Consider the following 18,287-nt stretch of genomic DNA (forward strand, 5'->3'; position numbering starts at 1 on the left):
GACTCCAGCATGAAATCCACATCCAGTACCCAAAGCGAAGAAGACAGAGCTACAGCAGATCCCTATGATGAAGATAATACTTTTACTGTTTTGGCGGGTGGATCTCAGGATCCGGAAGAAGACCCGACCGAACCTAACTACGGAGATATTTGGGATTCGGTTACCGAAATGATTGCCGACAAACTACTCCATGACAAAAGCAAAGGCAAAAGTAAAGCAGCATGATTTGAGCCTTTGCCTGCCATTAACTTTCCAGCTCCACAAAACGCCAAACAACTTTCGGTGAGAAAGATACCGACACACCAACTTTTGGTAAAACAGATGCCCATTATCTGTCGCGCTTTCCAGCTGTCCCCCTTTGCCGACAATTAAAGATAAGAAGATAAGGATGCTCGACTGCACAACCATTAAGCACACGCCACCTATCTTCGTTATCTTTACTTTTTGTAATATAAATTGGTAGCCTCTGGTCTGTAGAAGGCACCACGAAAATTTATTTTCTAAGTTTAATATTCTCTCTCCCACTCTCTTCAAAGTTTCAGGTTGTTTTTCTTCTGTAAAAGTTTGAAGTATTATAATAAAGATTGTCGGTTTGTTTGTAAGTACTTCTGTTTTTATCCTTAATGAATGTCTATATATCAACTTGTTATATATAATGATATTTTAAATATTTGGGAAAATCGAAAACGTAATATTGAATATTATCTTACTATTTCCCGTAATGATCCTTGGTGTTTAGCACAATTAGAAGAATGCAACAATAAAATTAATCAAGTCCAGACTTTAATCAACGAACAAATTTGCTTCTTAGCAAGGGCCAATCGGCCTTTTCCTCCTCCAGAATCTTAATTCATGGACTATATATGATATAATTAATTCTAAATAAAATAAAACTATTTGTTATGTTATTCCTGGATTTGTGCCAGTGAGAGGTAGCATAGTGTGAGATTGAGTGGGACGTCATCCAAGTCGCGTAGCTCCAGTGTCCGTCAAGCGGTTAGCGGTAAGGACCTTGTGGTAGCATAAGTCGTTGACAGACGTACTCCGTCTACCCCTGTGTAAGCACATCTTATTGGTATCAGAGCCATGTTTAACGTTTTAAATAGTTTGTTTTATTAATTATCAATTATTCATATATAGTCACATACAAAAATATGAGTACTGTTCCTACAGAGGAGAATACAGTAGCCCCTACAATAGCTGATACAGAAGCCTCTACTTCAGAAGCTAGAGAGCTTGTTGCATACCAGGAAGTCAAAGAAGCCCTAGATAAGTGGACAATCCCAAAGGTAGATCCAAAGGCCATCTACAAGATTGGTACTTTAAATTTTTTCAGTAAAAAGATTATAAAAACCTTTGAACATGCAGCTCCAGTAAATAATAATGATACTTTAATGTATTTACTCAGTATCCAGGATCTAATTCCTTTTTTCAAAGGATATAAATATATTCATATAGGACTTGTCCAGATTGCTTTGAAACCTTTGACACCTTTAGGTCAAAATACCAGCATGCAGTGTACTCTACGAGATGGTAGGTGTACTAATTGGAGAGCATCTCTCATGGGTGCTATGGAAACCAGTTTAGCCCATGGTCCAGTATATTTTGATATATACCCAAATTTCAGTGTTGCCCTTTCTGACCAAAACTTATCAAAAGTTTTAGAATTTAGAATTCTGACTCATGGTTATGAGTATCTTCCCGGATCTCCACATTTTTCTGTAATTTCCAGAATCTATTTAAAAGTATTATCTACTTTGAATCCTTATGTAAGGAAGAAAAGTATTGATGGACAAACTGTGTTAATTGACACTAATCTTTACAGTACCCAAGTTGCAGTTCCCAAAATTATTGAATGGGAAAAGATATCCTTTCCAGAAAGATGGAAGATTATTAATGTCGTTCCAACTCGACCAATTGTTCGACACAATTTGGATGATATCATTCAGACCCATCAAGGTAATGTGTACCTTCAATTCTAGCGACCTCCCATCCAGTTAACCAGGAGTATGTCCAATGCCAGTTTTAGAACTGCTCCTTCTCATCAATCTTACAAGGTTGATTACCCAGAATCCTCAAGACAATCCTATTCTGAACCTCCAGATGCAATATTTCAAGGTCAACCTTCTAGATCTCACTCCCGACCTAATTCAGATGAACCTCAGGAATCTGACCAAGATCCCATTGTCCGTGGTGTCCAGTATTCTAACCAGCACATACCTCATGGAGTTTATGACCCACCAATACCTCCAAATATTTATCCTAATCCACAAGGATCCAGTAAAGGCCAGTATAGCCCTACTGCTAGTGATATGGATTTTAGACTTTAGATGGATTTTACACCCGGAAGTGAAAACCACAAGATTCTCAATCAGAATCTTTTACAGGAGAAGTATTCCGACTTTAGAACATGGTATTTTACTGTTCATAGTAAGGAACAATTATAGGAGTATAAAATTCAGTATTATTCTTACCTTGAGGAAATTCAAGTTTTATATCCTTTTCCTTTATGGTACGTCCAGAATGTTTTTCCTCCAGCTTCTTAACTAAATGTTTTAGAAGGAATCCAGCAGAAATGGCTTACTACTGATGGTAGAGAGATTGTTACTATCCATCCACCTACCCAACCTTTAGAACTTCAGCCTACAGGAGTTAATACCAAGCCTATGACAATTGCAGCCTATACAGATATACCTCACAGGAGCCAATACAAAGATCCAGTCCATCTCCAGGATATAATTCCTGTTTTTAAACAAAATAATTATACAAACCTTTTTTGTCAAACAGCAGGAAAGCAGCTTACACGGATTGAAGAAATGGTATCCCATGTTAAGAAAAGCTGCAAAATAGAACTAAAACCCCCTGCTCCTATTGAACCAGTCTTGATTAAACCTACTCCAGTACTTAAAGATTTTAAATTAAAATCTAAAGAAGAAACTGAATTTATGGATACTCTTCTTTCCCGAATTAAAAATTTACATATAAGTGAACCACCTCCGACCAGTACGTCTCAGGTGAATGTACTCTCCAGTGACTCTCCTAATTTAGAATCTTTTGATACCTTATCTCCTCAAGAGATTCTTGAGATCCAGCAAAATTTCCAACCACCAGAGCCGCCCTCTTCAGTTAACCGAGTTACTTATGGACCCAGTACCGCCAAATTATCCTTATCTGCTCCTCACCGGTATTATTACCCTCGACCAAGTCCTATGGATCTTCTTTACGAAGAAGACTTTTTCCAGACCCAACACTCTTACCATAGTAATACCATTTACGAATGGAATATCAATGGTCTTTCCGAATATCAGATTTATGAACTTCTCCATCAAATGCTCATGTTTGCCACTGTTTGCAAACAAAATAATAATTCTGACCACCAAGTTGCCCGCTATATTGTCAGTGGTTTTACCGGTGTCCTGAAAGGATGGTGGGATAATATTCTCACTGTCAACCAATGTAATGAGATCCTTTCATCCACCCGTACAGTAGTTGAAATTGATCCTACTAGTTCCAGTACTGATCCTGCCACTGCACGAATTGAAAGAGAAGAAGAAGATGCTGTCTATACTCTTATCAATACCATCATCACCCATTTTATTGGTCAAGCTACAGGAATATCTGACCGTAATAGGGAACTATTAATGAAACTCAGATGTCCATCCTTATCCCATTTTAGATGGTATAAAGATGTTTTCCTGATGAAAGTTATGCAAAGAGCTGATGGTGGTGCTGACCATTGGAAAGCTAAATTTCTTGATGGACTTCCAACCCTCTTTGCTGAACGAGTCCGTAAGAAATTACGAGATCTCCATCGCTCTATAGACATACCATACTATCAATATACGTATGGCCAACTCATCAGTTTGGTCACATCTGAAGGTCTTGCACTTTGTAATGACCTTAAAGTCCAGCAACAACTTAAATAACAACATATTACAGGAAGAAAAGAGTTAGGAGAATTTTGTGAACAATTTGCTTATGATCCTCCACTTCAATACCCTCATAAGCAAAGGAAACATAAGCATTACTCCAAACCTTATAAGAAACATAACAAGTATTCTAAATCTAAGATCCAGTCACAACCTCAGACTTCTAAACCTAGATACAAATCTAAGTCCAAAGGAAAGTCTTTTCAGAAGAACAAATCCAGTATTAAATGTTACAAATGTGGACAGATAGGTCACTATGCTAATAAATGCCGTGTTAAGATTCAATCTAAACTTAATGAATTAGCATTAGATGACGAAGTACAACAAAAAATATTACAGTTAATTTCTGACTCCAGTTCATCATCAGAACCTTCTGATAATGAACTAGCAGCCATTTATACAGATAGTTCAGATCCAGAATCTGATGATAATCCAGAGAAAGAACTTTGTCCTTGTAAATCTTCAGTAAACCAAGTTTCTGATGAAGCCAATTATTGGAAAGCTATAGTTGAAATGAATGGACTTAATATTGGTCCCAGTATTAATGTCCTCATTGATTCAGAACAAAATCTGTTAGAAATTGCTGATAGCATCAAAGATCCAGCTACAAAACTAAAATTTCTTGAAATGTGCTATAATCAGAAGAAAGAAGAAGTACTTCCCCCTAAGCATTATAGCATGAAAGAAGTTTTTAACCGTAGTCAATTAATAACTTCCAATCCAGAAAAACCCATTACAGTTCAAGAACTAAAAATGGAAATTAATGCATTAAAAGTAGAAATAAAACATTTACAAACTTCAAATCTCATGGTTCAGTCACAAATTAAAAAGATTAATAACCAATTACAGGATAAAGCAAAAAATGAAGTGTCTGAACAAGATTCAGATTACTTAATGTTATTAAATAGAATAATATTTCAGAAATGGTATATTCGTATCACTTTCATGATTCAACCAGATTATATTATTCGCGATGCTATTGCTTTGGTTGATAGTGGTGCAGATATGAATTCCATACAAGAAGGCTTGGTCCCCACCAAGTATTTCCAGAAAACTAGCCAGTCACTAACTAGTGCCAGTGGTAATAGTTTGTATATTGATTACAAACTTCCAGAAGTTTTAATTTGTAATCAAGGATTATGTTTAAAAACCTCTTTTGTTTTAATAAAAAATATGGCACAAAACATAATTCTTGGTACTCCTTTCCTGAATCTTTTAATGCCTATTACTAAAATCGACACAATAGGTATTCATACAACTCTTGACAACCAAAACATTGTTTTTGAGTTTATTACTTCTCCTTGTACAAAAGAATTAGATCAAATCACTGATTTAGTTTCTTCAAAACAAAATCAAATTAATTTCCTTCAAAAAGAAGTTAGTTTTTTAACTACAGAACAAAGATTACAGCAATCATCTTTTCAGCAAAAAGTTAAAGTACTTGAAAAAGAATTCCAGGAAGAAATCTGCAGCGATGTCCCTAATGCTTTTTGGGATCGCAAGAAACACATGGTTTCGTTGCCTTATGAGCCAACTTTTAATGAGAAGAAAATTCCCACAAAGGCTCGTCCCAGTCAAATGAAAAAAGAGTATATAGAACTTTGTAAAAATGAAATTAATACTCTTCTCCAGAAAAAATTAATTAGACCCAGTCGATCTCCTTGGAGTTGTACTGCTTTCTATGTAAATAAAAATGCAGAAATTGAACGTGGTGTTCCTAGGTTAGTAATTAATTATAAACCTTTAAATGAAGTTTTACAGTGGATTAGATATCCGGTACCAAACAAGAAAGATTTGTTGGATAGATTACAGGATGCAGTGATATTTTCTAAATTTGATATGAAGTCAGGATATTGGCAGGTTCAAATTGTAGAAAATGATCGTTATAAAACAGCTTTTGCAGTACCCTTTGGACATTACGAATGGAATGTCATGCCATTTGGATTAAAGAATGCACCATCTGAATTTCAGCATATTATGAATGACATTTTTAATCCCTATACAGAATTTGCCATATGTTATATAGATGATGTTCTAATTTTTTCATCCTTTATTGATCAACATATGAAACATCTTAATATTTTTAAGCATGCTATTTCCAGAAATGGTCTTGTTGTTTCTGCTCCTAAAATGCAACTTTTCCAGACAACTGTTAGATTTTTAGGACATAATATTCATAATGGCACTATTATCCCTATTAATCGTAGTATGGAATTTGCTTCTAAATTTCCAGATGAAATAAAAGACAAAACACAGCTACAACGATTTTTGGGAAGTTTAAGTTACATACATGATTATTACCCTAATCTCGCTACTGATGCAGCCATCTTATACAGTCGCCTTCGTAAAAATCCTCCTGTTTGGAGTCCAGAACATACTGCTGCTGTTAAGAAAATAAAAGCTAGAGTTCAAACTCTACCTTGTTTATGTTTACCCCATCCAGATTGGAAAAAGATTGTTGAAACTGATGCCTCAGATTTAGGATTTGGTGGTATATTAAAACAATTTAATCCAAATACTAATAAAGAAGAACTTCTATGATTTCATTCAGGTATTTGGCATGATGCTGCTAAACGATATCCCACAATCAAAAAAGAATGTTTAGCCATCATTAAATGTGTTTTAAAATTTCAGGATGATTTGTTAAATCAACAATTTTTAATTAGAGTTGATTGTTCTACTGCCAAACAAATATTTCAAAAATATGTTGCCAATTTAGCCCAAAAACAAATTTTTGCTACTTGGCAAGCCACTCTTTCTGTCTTTGATTTTGATATTGAATATATTAAAGGTGAAACTAATTCCCTTCCCGATTTTCTCACTCGTGAATATTTGCAGAAATCTCATGCAGGGTAGAAGCAGAGGCTCCGCACGACGGGGCCGTGGACGGGGTTCTAACCCCTATAATACAGAATTTCCGCCATTTGTGATAAAAAAATTATATTATGTTTTTAAATAAATTATAAATACATTCTTTGAGATTTATTTAAAATACAAATCTCCCATTGTGATTTTTTAAATTATATTCCACCCTTTAAGGTTTTTAATTTTATAACAAATAACCAATTTTATTAATAAATTATCAAGTCAATTAATAATTTTTAATCATATCATAAATATATTTTAATTAATAATTTCAGTAATTTTGTTATTGTATAGGAGAGTAGTAAGGATTTTTTTTAATTAATTTTATTAAATAAAAAATTCTGACGATCTGAGATTTATAATTTTTCAAATTACAATATGCAATTTATATTTTAAACAAATGTTAGAGGTGTGTATCCTTAATTTTTATTGTGACATAGTTCATCAAATAAGTTAACTTTAAATTTGAAAAGTTTATCTTTCCAGAAACAATTTTCTATGTATAATTAATTATATTCTATACACAATTCATGAAATGAGAAATAATCATCTATTAATTTTAGATAATTCACCATGTCAATTGAATTTTTAATTTTATCCCATAATTTTTTCATTATTAGTTTTTTTTTTTTAAAAAATAATAATTTACCATATCTAACATCTATTAATTTTAAATTTTCACCAAACTTTGTTGAGTCCTTTCAAAGTTAGTTTTTTTTTGGCTAGTATAATAGTTTAAAAAAAATTCATGGATTTTTTTTTAGTAATTATTTTTAGTGGTCCAAAGCGATGATTTTGCTTACTTTTGCCCAAAGCCGACCCTTACGTTCACGCCCATAGCTTTAAACAATGGCATTAGAAAATGTATTAAAATTGGTTATGGTCTAATAGTATTTAGAGCAATGCGTATTAAATATCGGGTGTTATGGTGATGATGTTTTAAATATATTAAGAGCAAAAAAAAAAAGTTTTAACAATTGAACTGACCGTATCAATCATAAATTCACTAAGAATCAATACGTATCAGGTACACATGATTTTTATTCCAATTAATATACCAAAGTAAAAGAATAAAAACGTTTCTTTCGATATTTACAACTATGCTCACGCGATGAATTATTTTGTTTGTATTGTGAATTAAATTTCCAAGTGAACATCCAATTGAGGCCTCTATCTCTCAAAAAATTAAATAAATAAATAAAAATAATAAAGTTGTTGCAGCAGTCCAAACTTGGGCCCGTTTGGTAACATTTACGTTTTCAATTTATATTTACAAAAGTTTTATAAACTGGTTTTTGTTTATTTTTTGTTTATTTTTAGAAAAACATAAACTACAAACGCGTTTAGTTTAGACAAAATGTTTAAAAAAATTTAAAAATATAAAAAAGTGTGAGAAATGGCAAGTGGTGGCGAGTGGTGGGTGGTGACGAGTGGTGGCAGCGGAAGACGGTGATGGAAAATAGTGGCAGGTGGTAGGTGATAGTGGCAGAAGACGGTGGTGAAAAGTGGTAGCAAGTGGTGAGTGGATGGGTGGTGGTGGCGGAAGACGGTAGTGGAAAGTGGTGGCAAGTGGCGGGTGGTGGCGGCGGAAAACGGTGGTGGAAAGCGGTGATAGGTGGGTGGATGGTGGTGGCAGGTGGGTGGTGAATGGCGGGTGGTGGTGGGTGGGTGGGTGACAGTGGCGGGTGGTGGGTGGTGGCGAGTGGGTGGCGGTGGTGGCGGGTGGTGGTGGCAGGTGGGTGGTGGTGGCGGGTGGGTGGTGGTGGTGGTGGTGGTGGTGGTAGATGAGTGGTGAGTGGTGGTGTCAGGTGGTGGTGGGGGGTGGGTGGTGGTGGCAAGTGGGTGACGGGTGGTGGCGGTAGGTGAGTGGTGGGTGGTGGTGTCAGGTGGTGGTGGGGGGTGGGTGGTGGGTGGTGGAAAATGGTGGCAGGTGGTGGCTAGTGTTGGGTGGTAAAAAAAAAAAAAAAAATTAAAAACCGAAACACATTTTTTGAGTTTATATTTTTTGGCCAAATTTATAAATTGAGACTACTGATTTATAAATCAAAAATTTACCAAATAAATTTTTATTTGAGTTTTTTAAATTTTTATAAATATAAATTAAAAATTAAAAATTAAAAACGTAAGTGCTACCAAACGAGAAGTAATTGGAGTTTAGCTTAGTGGACAAAATTGATTTGTAATTCTCTGTCATAATAAACATCTACGGCTATCTATGTTTGAATCGCTTAACCTCACGTTCACTTTTTTTTCATAATAAACACCATTTTTTAAAATCGCTTAAACTTCGCTTATTTTCATAATAAACACCATTTTTTCTTTTCATGTTGAAAACATGTCACATGTTATTTTTTTAAAAAAATTCTTTTGTTTTAAGGGAAGTTGCTAAGGTTCCGTTTGAATTAGTTTTGAAATGATATTTGAGTTTTGAGTTATGTTTTGAAAAATAAGTTTTAAAATGAGATTTGAAAAAAGAAAAATTATTTGCTTATAAGTTTTGAAATGACTTTTGAGAAGAATTTTAGTTTTGAATTGTATTTTGAAATTATTTTAGGTTTATTTTTTAAAATATTTCTAAAAAATTATTTTTATTTATTTAGGATAAATAATTTTATTTTTTAATGTGCGTTGTATTTAGGCACTATTTGGCATCCCTTATATTAATACACTTTTTTTATATATCTTTTTATTTTTTTGGGTCACATTACTTCTCTATTTTTTTTTTGGCATAATTTTTCGTAAAAAATTAAAAAGTATACATATTTAGATCATTCTAAACACTTTCTTACAACATTTGTGTGTTGTATTTTTTTTGAATATTTTAAATATTTACAAATTTAAAAAATTTATATTTTATTTTAAACATATAATTTTTATTTTTTAAATAATTTTATTTATTTTTTAAAATATTTTATTTAATTTTATAAATATTTTTTTAAAATATTAAAAACAATTATCGTCCATATTTATCTAAATTATAACAAATTATCTAGCCGATACTTAAAAAAAAATAACAATTTTTTTTTTGAAAAAATAAAAAAATTTCTTCAAAAAATTTAAAATATATATATTTTCAAAAAAATTAAAAAATAATTTTAAAGAACAAAATAAAAAAATATTTTTTTGATTTTTTTTTTAAAAAATAAAATTTTGAAAAGAGTTTGATTATAAGTTTTGAAAAAAAAAAAAAATTTGAATTGAGTTTCAAAAAATTTATTTGATTATAAATTTAAAAATTTCTTTTACTCAAATCTTGAAAATCAAACCAAACAGTATCTAAGTTTTCCATTTGTTTGTTTGGTTCTGCTACGTAGCTCAAATTTTCCGAGCTCGAAATTGGCCCGAATCCAAAACGACTTTGTTTTGGAAATTTTTTTTTTTTCTTCTTCTTTCTTTCTCGCTGTTTTGAAGCTAAAGAAGAAGAAGAAGAAGAAGAAGAAGAAGAAGAAGAAAAAAAGAGAAGAGGGAGCAGCTGAACACATCATCATCATCAACAACATCTTCATCAGCATCATCATCATCAACAACCAACAAATTTTTTTCCCTCCCTTCATCTTCAGATCTAGATCCACTATAAAATAAAAAATAAAAAAAAGTCAACATCTTCATCAACACATCATCATCATTAACAACAACATCTTCATCAACATTATCATCATCATCATCATCATCATCAACACATCATCATCAGCCAACAAATATATTTTTTTTCCCCTTCATTTTTAGATCCAGATCCATTAGGAAAAAAGAAAGAAAAGAAAAGAAAAAAAGTAGAGTGGAGATCGGCGATACCCACCGACGATCACCGCCATCACCGTCGATCTTTTTTCTCTTCCTCCTCTGCCATCACCGTCTCTATCTTTTCCCCTTCTTCTATCTTTCTCTTCTCTTCTCTTCTCTCTTCTCTTCTCCCTTGCCTCTTCTCTTCCCTTTTGTATTCAAAAGCAAGAAAAGGGCAAAAAAAAAAAAAAACAAAATAAAAAAAGAAACCCAAAATAACGTCGTTTTGGGTTTCAAGCCAGTGATTTCAAGTTACAAGTATTATCCTTGTTTGTTATCTTTTGAGCCTTGCTTTTTGTGAAGACATTTTTTATTCAGCTTTACGTTTTCGAAATTCAAGGGAGTTACGACATTTAAAAATAGGGTTTTTTATTGATAAATCCCATTTAGAGGTGTTTTAACCCAATAAGTCCACCATGGAAAATTATAACCTAATTAGTCCCATGTATTTATACTTTTATTCCATGAGGTCCTTTTTTCCTAATTTATATTATTTGTTGGACTATTATACCCTTATGTCTATTTGTTGATATATATTACATAGAAAAAGAATACACATTTCATATATATATATAATTTCACAGCATACACCAACTCCATTATCTCAAATTGCTTCAGAGAACTTCACAGCACAGCAACTCCATAAATGGCAGTATACTTGCATTTGATAACGTTCCAAATAGGCAGATTCAATCTCTGACATTAGCAAAGCTCGAGCAACAGAAATTTCACATTTAGAAAATCCATGTAGCGGAACCCTAGCAACCTGAAATGCAGGGCATTAATAAAACAAAGGAAAAACAAGTAGATCCCTACATCAATATTAAAAACACACCTCAGTAAGAATTGATTTTAGGGCCTCAATAATAGTCCCTTTCTCTTTACAAAATGAAGTCATTATATAGGTTTTCATTGGACGAGCTATGACATCAGCAGCAACAGAGGATGAAAAATATGCAGAATCCTTTCTACGAGATATTTTAAAAAACCTCTGATTTAAAGCATGAAAGAATATCGACTCGGCAAGTAAATTTTTGTAGTCCTTCACAATTTTTAACTCATCCGCAGGCATCTTACAACTGATCATCACTGCAGACTGTTATGCAGAAATTAAAAGTAAGATTTCTAAAACTAAAATTTTCATGTGCTAGTGTAATGCACTTGCATGTTGATGTATTCAGGAGTAAACCAAAAGTCCAGTGGCTACTAACCCCAGCAACTTCAGATTCAACAAAACATGAAAAACGGGGTTCTTCATGAGATGGAACTAGAAAGAGAGGTATAAGTGGAGGATCTGGTGATGAACTTTTATCTCCAAAGTGGGTCCTTAGCAACTCAACTACGCTCTGAGAGAGAGAAAGAGAGAGAGAGAGAGACAGAGACAGAGAGTCAACAAAAGTTCGACAACAAATAAAATTCTTTGTATAAAAGGAAAATCTAAATGTTAGCATATTCCAACCTGTGTATCAGAAAAATCTCCAACAGCTATCACATCCATATTGTGTAAATGGTACCACTTCCCAAAAAATTGCTTCACAGTATCAGCAGAAATTGTCTGGATTACCCTTTCTAACCCAATTGGTAAACGCTCAGCATACTGCAATCAACAAATGAAATTTTACAAGGGCACGAACTTAATAAAACTCCGCAAAAAACCAACTATCAAGTCATCAATCAAATAAATATGCATTTATAACTGACTCAAGGATGCTCAATGAAGCAATGATATTAGAAAAACACAAAACTATAATACAATATAATTTGAAAAACCCAGAAACCATTTTTTGCAAAGAAGGAAAAAAAAAAAAAAACGACAACAACAACAATAACAACAACAACAACAACAACAACAACAACAACAAGAGGAAGGCAAAAAATGCAACAGCCTTTTCTATGTGTGTGAGTATTGCTACATACATAGTTGAAATGACAAATAGCAACTGAAATAACATATTGAAGATGTTAATATTAAACAGAAGATGTGAGCACAATATTAACATTACAAGGGAGCAGTGATCTTTATATGAAGACGATTCAAGTTAGTTTGAAAGTAAATGGTCAAACAAGCTCCAACCATGCAGGAAGAATCAAGTACAATGACCATGTAAAGAACCTCACCAGTGTATGAGACCCAAAATTGATAAGTTGGTAGAGTTTAAAAAATTACCTTAGAACCTTCCATCATCAGAACCCAGTAATGTGAACATTCACATCATTATACACTAATGTGAATGTTCACATCAGTGTCTACTAATGTAAGTTTATCCAGTAATGAACAGTAATGTGAATGTTCACATCATCTATGTTTACAAAATCAATTCCGAAAACAACAACATTTATAAGGCAATGTAAATGTTTACATGGGTGATCACATTATGTTATAATTGGCTGAAAAACAAAGGGTGGAACCAACAGCACCAAACAACACCCAATAACACCAACAAGTTTGACATTGATGTCGCAATGTAAATGTTTACATCATATTCCATCACATTGTTGAGTGAAGATTGGGGGTTCTATGGACATCAACAATCAACAATATCAACAGTGACAGTAATGTGAACCTTCACATCATTATACACTGATGTGAATGTTCATATTAGTGTCTACTAATGTAAGTTTATCTAGTAATGAACAGTAATGTGAATGTTCACATCATCTATGTTTACAAAATCAATTCCGAAAACAACAACAGTTATAGGGCAATGTAAATGTTTACATTGGTGATCACATTATGTTATAATTGGCTGAAAAACAAAGGGTGGAACCAACAGCACCCAACAACACCCAACAACACCAACAAGTTTGACATTGATGTCACAATGCGAATGTTTATATCATATTCCATCACATTGTTGAGTGAAGATTGGGGATTCTATGGACATCAACAATCAACAATATCAAAAGTGACAGTAATGTGAACATTCACATCACTATACACTAATGTGAATGTTTACATCAGTGTCTACTAATGTAAGTTTATCTAGTAATGAACAGTAATGTGAATGTTCACATCATCTATGTTTGCAAAATCAATTCCGAAAACAACAACAGTTATAGGGCAATGTAAATGTTTACATGGGTGATCACATTATGTTATAATTGGCTGAAAAACAAAGGGTGGAAACCAACAGCACCAAACAACACCAAACAATACCCAACAAGTTTGACATTGATGTCACAATGTGAATGTTTACATCATATTCCATCACATTGTTGAGTGAAGATTGGGGGTTCTATGGACATCAACAATCAACAATATCAAAAATGACAGTAATGTGAACATTCACATCATTATACACTGATGTGAATGTTCACATCAGTGTCTACTAATGTAAGTTTATCCAGTAATGAACAGTAATGTGAATGTTCACATCATCTATGTTTGCAAAATCAATTCCGAAAACAACAACAGTTATAGGACAATGTAAATGTTTACATGGGTGATCACATTATGTTATAATTGGCTGAAAAACAAAGAGTGGAACCAACAGCACCAAACAACACCCAACAACACCAACAAGTCTGACATTGATGTCATAATGTGAATGTTTACATCATATTCCATCACATTGTTGAGTGAAGATTGGGGGTTCTATGGACATTAACAATCAACAATATCAAAAGTGACAGCAATGTGAACATTCACATCATTATACATTGATGTGAATGTTCACATCAGTGTCTACTAATGTAAGTTTATCCAGTAATGAATAGTAATGTGAATATTTACATTATCTGTGTGCAAAATCAATTCCGAAAACAACAACTGTTATAGGGCAATGTAAATGTTTACATTGGTGATCACATTATGTTATAATTGGCTGAAAAACAAAGGGTGGAACCAACAGCACCAAACAACACCCAACAACACAATCAAGTCTGCCATTGATGTCAAAATGTGAATGTTTACATCATATTCCATCACATTGTTGAGTGAAGATTAGGGGTTCTATGGACATCAACAATCAACAATATCAACAGTGACAGTAATGTGAACATTCACATCATTATACACTGATGTGAATGTTCACATCAGTATCTACTAATGTAAGTTTATCCAGTAATGAACAGTAATGTGAATGTTCACATCATCTATGTTTGCAATAACAGATATAATATGAAGTTCACACATTGAATGAATAAGATCATATACTATGAAGCTCACTACTGTAGTAATTCATATTGATGAAATGGGTATAGGAGATTCACATGATTAAAACATACAACAACAACAACAACATCTGAAATAATTGTCTTGGCCCAACATTTTTCATTCCCATGTAAATGTTCACAGCTTTTGACAACACAACGTAATTGCCACTGCATTATTTTTGGGTAAACAAAACCATATACTTGGAGATTGGGATTGAGGGGTTCACATTAACAATTAGGGCATGAACAGTAAAAATATGAAGTTCCATACATTGTATGAATAGAAACAGGAGATATTGGAAGTTCACAATGGTGAAATTTGAACAAGATATTTAGGGTTTACGTACAAGATTGGTGAGATTACTTACTTTTTTTCCATATTGATGGTTGGGTTGTCACAAATGGTCATCAATGGTGATTTTGACGAAGATGGAACTCCAAGATGTTCACCAATGGTGATTTCCACGTTTCCGTAGACAGATGGCAGAGGTATGACGAAGCCGACGATGAGACGTTTCGACGATGGAACAATGAGATGCGTATGGGTGTGAGACGATATGGAATACGATTTTGGGTTTTCGGAAGGGTGGAGATATTGTGTGTGATTTTCTACAAAAAAAGAGAGGGGAAGAGGAGAAGGGTGTTTTGGTCTTTTAATATAAAATAGGACCTGATGGAATAGTAGAAAACACTATGGGGTTTATGGAATAGGATTCTTAGAGAATGGACTTATTAAAAAAGCTCCCTTAAAAATATGGCTCTTTTTTGAAGAGTTAAAAAAATTAAAAGTTAAATTTTAATTTATTTTAGGTCACAATATTTTTCATACATGTATTTTTTTAAAAAATTAAAAAAATTAACTTTTAATCACCTTTCCAAAATAGACCATAGATGTTAAGAAATTAAAAGGTGCTATGAGATTCTCTTAAATTTTTAAAATTAAAAAAAAATATGGTAGCACCCTTTATTTAGACTTTTTCAAAAAAACGATTTAGACAAAACATTTGAAAGACATAAAAAATAAATAAATATATATATATATATATATATATATATAAACACTCTTACTTTTCAAATCATACCGTCCAAAATCTAAAAACCTATTTCAAAAAAAAAAAATATTATAGACCTTAAAAGATTTATTAAATGTTTTACAAAATGTCACATATCTGAATTCCATATGAATTCCATACTACATTTAGTAAAAAAATTGATAAACTTTTTAGAGTCTCTAGCATTACCCTTAAAAAAAAAAAACAAAAACCATTTAGACAAGACATTTGGAATTAGGCTCTTTTTTATTTTTATTTTTTTATTTTATAAAAAATGATTTAGAAAAAATAAACAAGAAAGCAAATTAGACTTTTTGGAATTAGACTTTTTCAAAAATAAACAATTTGCTTTCACATTTTTGATTATTTAGAAAAAAAAAACAATTTGCTTTCTTGAAATTAGGGGTATTTTGAATGATCTAAATAAGTTTATTTTTTAACTTTTTATAAATTAAAAAAAAAAAATTGTACAAAAAAGTAAAACTGTAATATGACTCAAATAAATATGCTTATATAAGCTATGCCAAACACTCGTAGACTTTTCAAAAAACAATTTAGACAAGATATTTGAAAGACATCAATAAATAAATAAATAAATAAAGACTCTTACTTTTCAAATCACAATTTGATAGTTCAAAACTCAAAACCTATTTGATTTTGGATTTTCAAACCTATATTCAATTGAACTATTTGAAAACTCTTTTCAAAATTCATAACTAAATAAATTTTAAATTTTCAAAGTACATAACTAAACAAGTTTTAAATTTTCAAACTTTTTTCAAAATTCATAACCAAATAAATTTTAAATTTGGCCTAATTGGTTTGTGTTTTGAGATATTATTTCAAAAATAAATTTCTAGAGAGAGTTTAGAAAATTTAAAAATTTGTTTGATTGTGTATTTTGAAAATAGTTTTGGAGTTTGAGAGATTTGATATATATATTTTTAAGTTAAATAGATAGATGTGAGAAAAAAAATAATTGAGAAAGAGAGGAGAGAGAAAAAAATATTAATTGATGTGTAATAGAAAGATAAGTGATTTCGAAATATTTTTCTTAATTTTTTTTTCTTCTAAATATGGGTCAAATAACTTGTTATCTTTTTGATATATATGAGCGATCAAAAAAATATACGTAAATAGTAAACAAAATATGAAAAAGTGAAAAACAAAGGTAATAAATATGAAACTTTTAAATGCATAGTGGATATAAATCAGAAAAGAAGTAAGCAAAATAAATATATATGATGATAAATAATAAAAATAAAAATAAAATTGACTATAATATTGTAAAAAGTTTTGACAAAAAAAAAAAAAAACCAACAAGACTCAGAAAAACTCTAATTAAAAACTAGTTTTGAAAGCTCCTAACTAAATAAGTTTTTAATTTGAAAATTTCTAAAAATTACTTTCACTATATACCACTCAAAAACTAGTTTCAAAACTTATAATCAAATAAGTTTTAAATTTTTAAATCTCTTTTAAAAAACTTATCCCTCAAAATAAATTTCAAAACCAAACCAAACGGAGCCAAAACTTTGGGGATACAAAATAAACCATGACATATCTTAGGCTTCGTGTGGAAAATGCATTTTTTATTATTAATGTTGATAGTACATACAAGCTATATTTATAGAAGACAAACTACTGCTGATCTAAGTAGATAACTAACTCCTACCAGTGTAACTAACTCTTAACAATTAGCTAACCAATTCCTAACTGACTATATGGAACTGCAGTTGAAGCTCTATTTTTGAATGTTGAAGTAGCCATATCAGAAGCTGCTGCTGAAGCTGAAGCTGTGGTTGTTGCTTCTGCACTAGAATCCTTATCACCCTCGGGCAAGTTGATGGGAGAGGGAGAGACCAGAAGCTTGGCTTGAAGGTAGTGAAATCGTGAAACTGAGAGAGGCTTTGTGAAGATATCGGCAATCTGATCAAGAGAATGAATGTATTTGAGAAGCAGTTGTTTGGTAGTAATGTTTTCACGAATGAAGTGACAATCCACTTCAATGTGTTTAGACCGAGTGTGAAACACGGGATTGGAAGCCAAGGCAATAGCAGACAGGTTGTCACACCAAAGGATAGGAGGAATAGGAGAGTGAAGTTGAAGTTCACGAAGTAACATGGTTAACCAAGTAAGCTCAGCTGTGGTGTGAGCGAGAGAGCGATATTCAGCTTCGGTTAAGGATCTTGAGACAGTTGGTTGCCTTTTAGCAGACCAAGAAATAAGGTTGGACCCAAGATACACATAGTAGCCGGAAGAATTGCGACGATCGAGAGCATCACCAGCCCAGTTCGAGTCGGAGAAGGCCTGAAGTTCAAAAGAACTAGGACTGAAAGTGAGCCCATGAACTAAAGTCCCTTTGACAAATCTTAACAGTCGCTTGACAGCAGCAAAATGAGCATTAGTGGGAGCATGCATATGTTGACAAGCTTGGTTAACAGAGAAAGATAAGTCAGGCCGGGTGATCGTAAGGTACTGAAGTGTACCAACAACACTGCGATAA

General features: G+C 32.5%; 1 long non-coding RNA gene across 1 annotated transcript; it reads right to left on the minus strand.

Moving 5' to 3' along the window:
* Window positions 1-11,552: 11,552 nt before the first annotated feature.
* On the minus strand, window positions 11,553-12,171 carry LOC145789729 (uncharacterized). Its single transcript, XR_014327975.1, has 2 exons — window positions 12,034-12,171; window positions 11,553-11,920 (listed from the first exon to the last, which is right to left on the minus strand). It is a non-coding gene; the product is annotated as an uncharacterized LOC145789729 (long non-coding RNA).
* Between the last annotated feature and the right edge of the window lie 6,116 nt (window positions 12,172-18,287).

Source organism: Camellia sinensis, chromosome 1 (genome assembly GCF_055761805.1).
Source record: "Camellia sinensis isolate YWXY chromosome 1, ASM5576180v1, whole genome shotgun sequence".
In the NCBI taxonomy this organism is placed as follows: domain Eukaryota; kingdom Viridiplantae; phylum Streptophyta; class Magnoliopsida; order Ericales; family Theaceae; genus Camellia; species Camellia sinensis.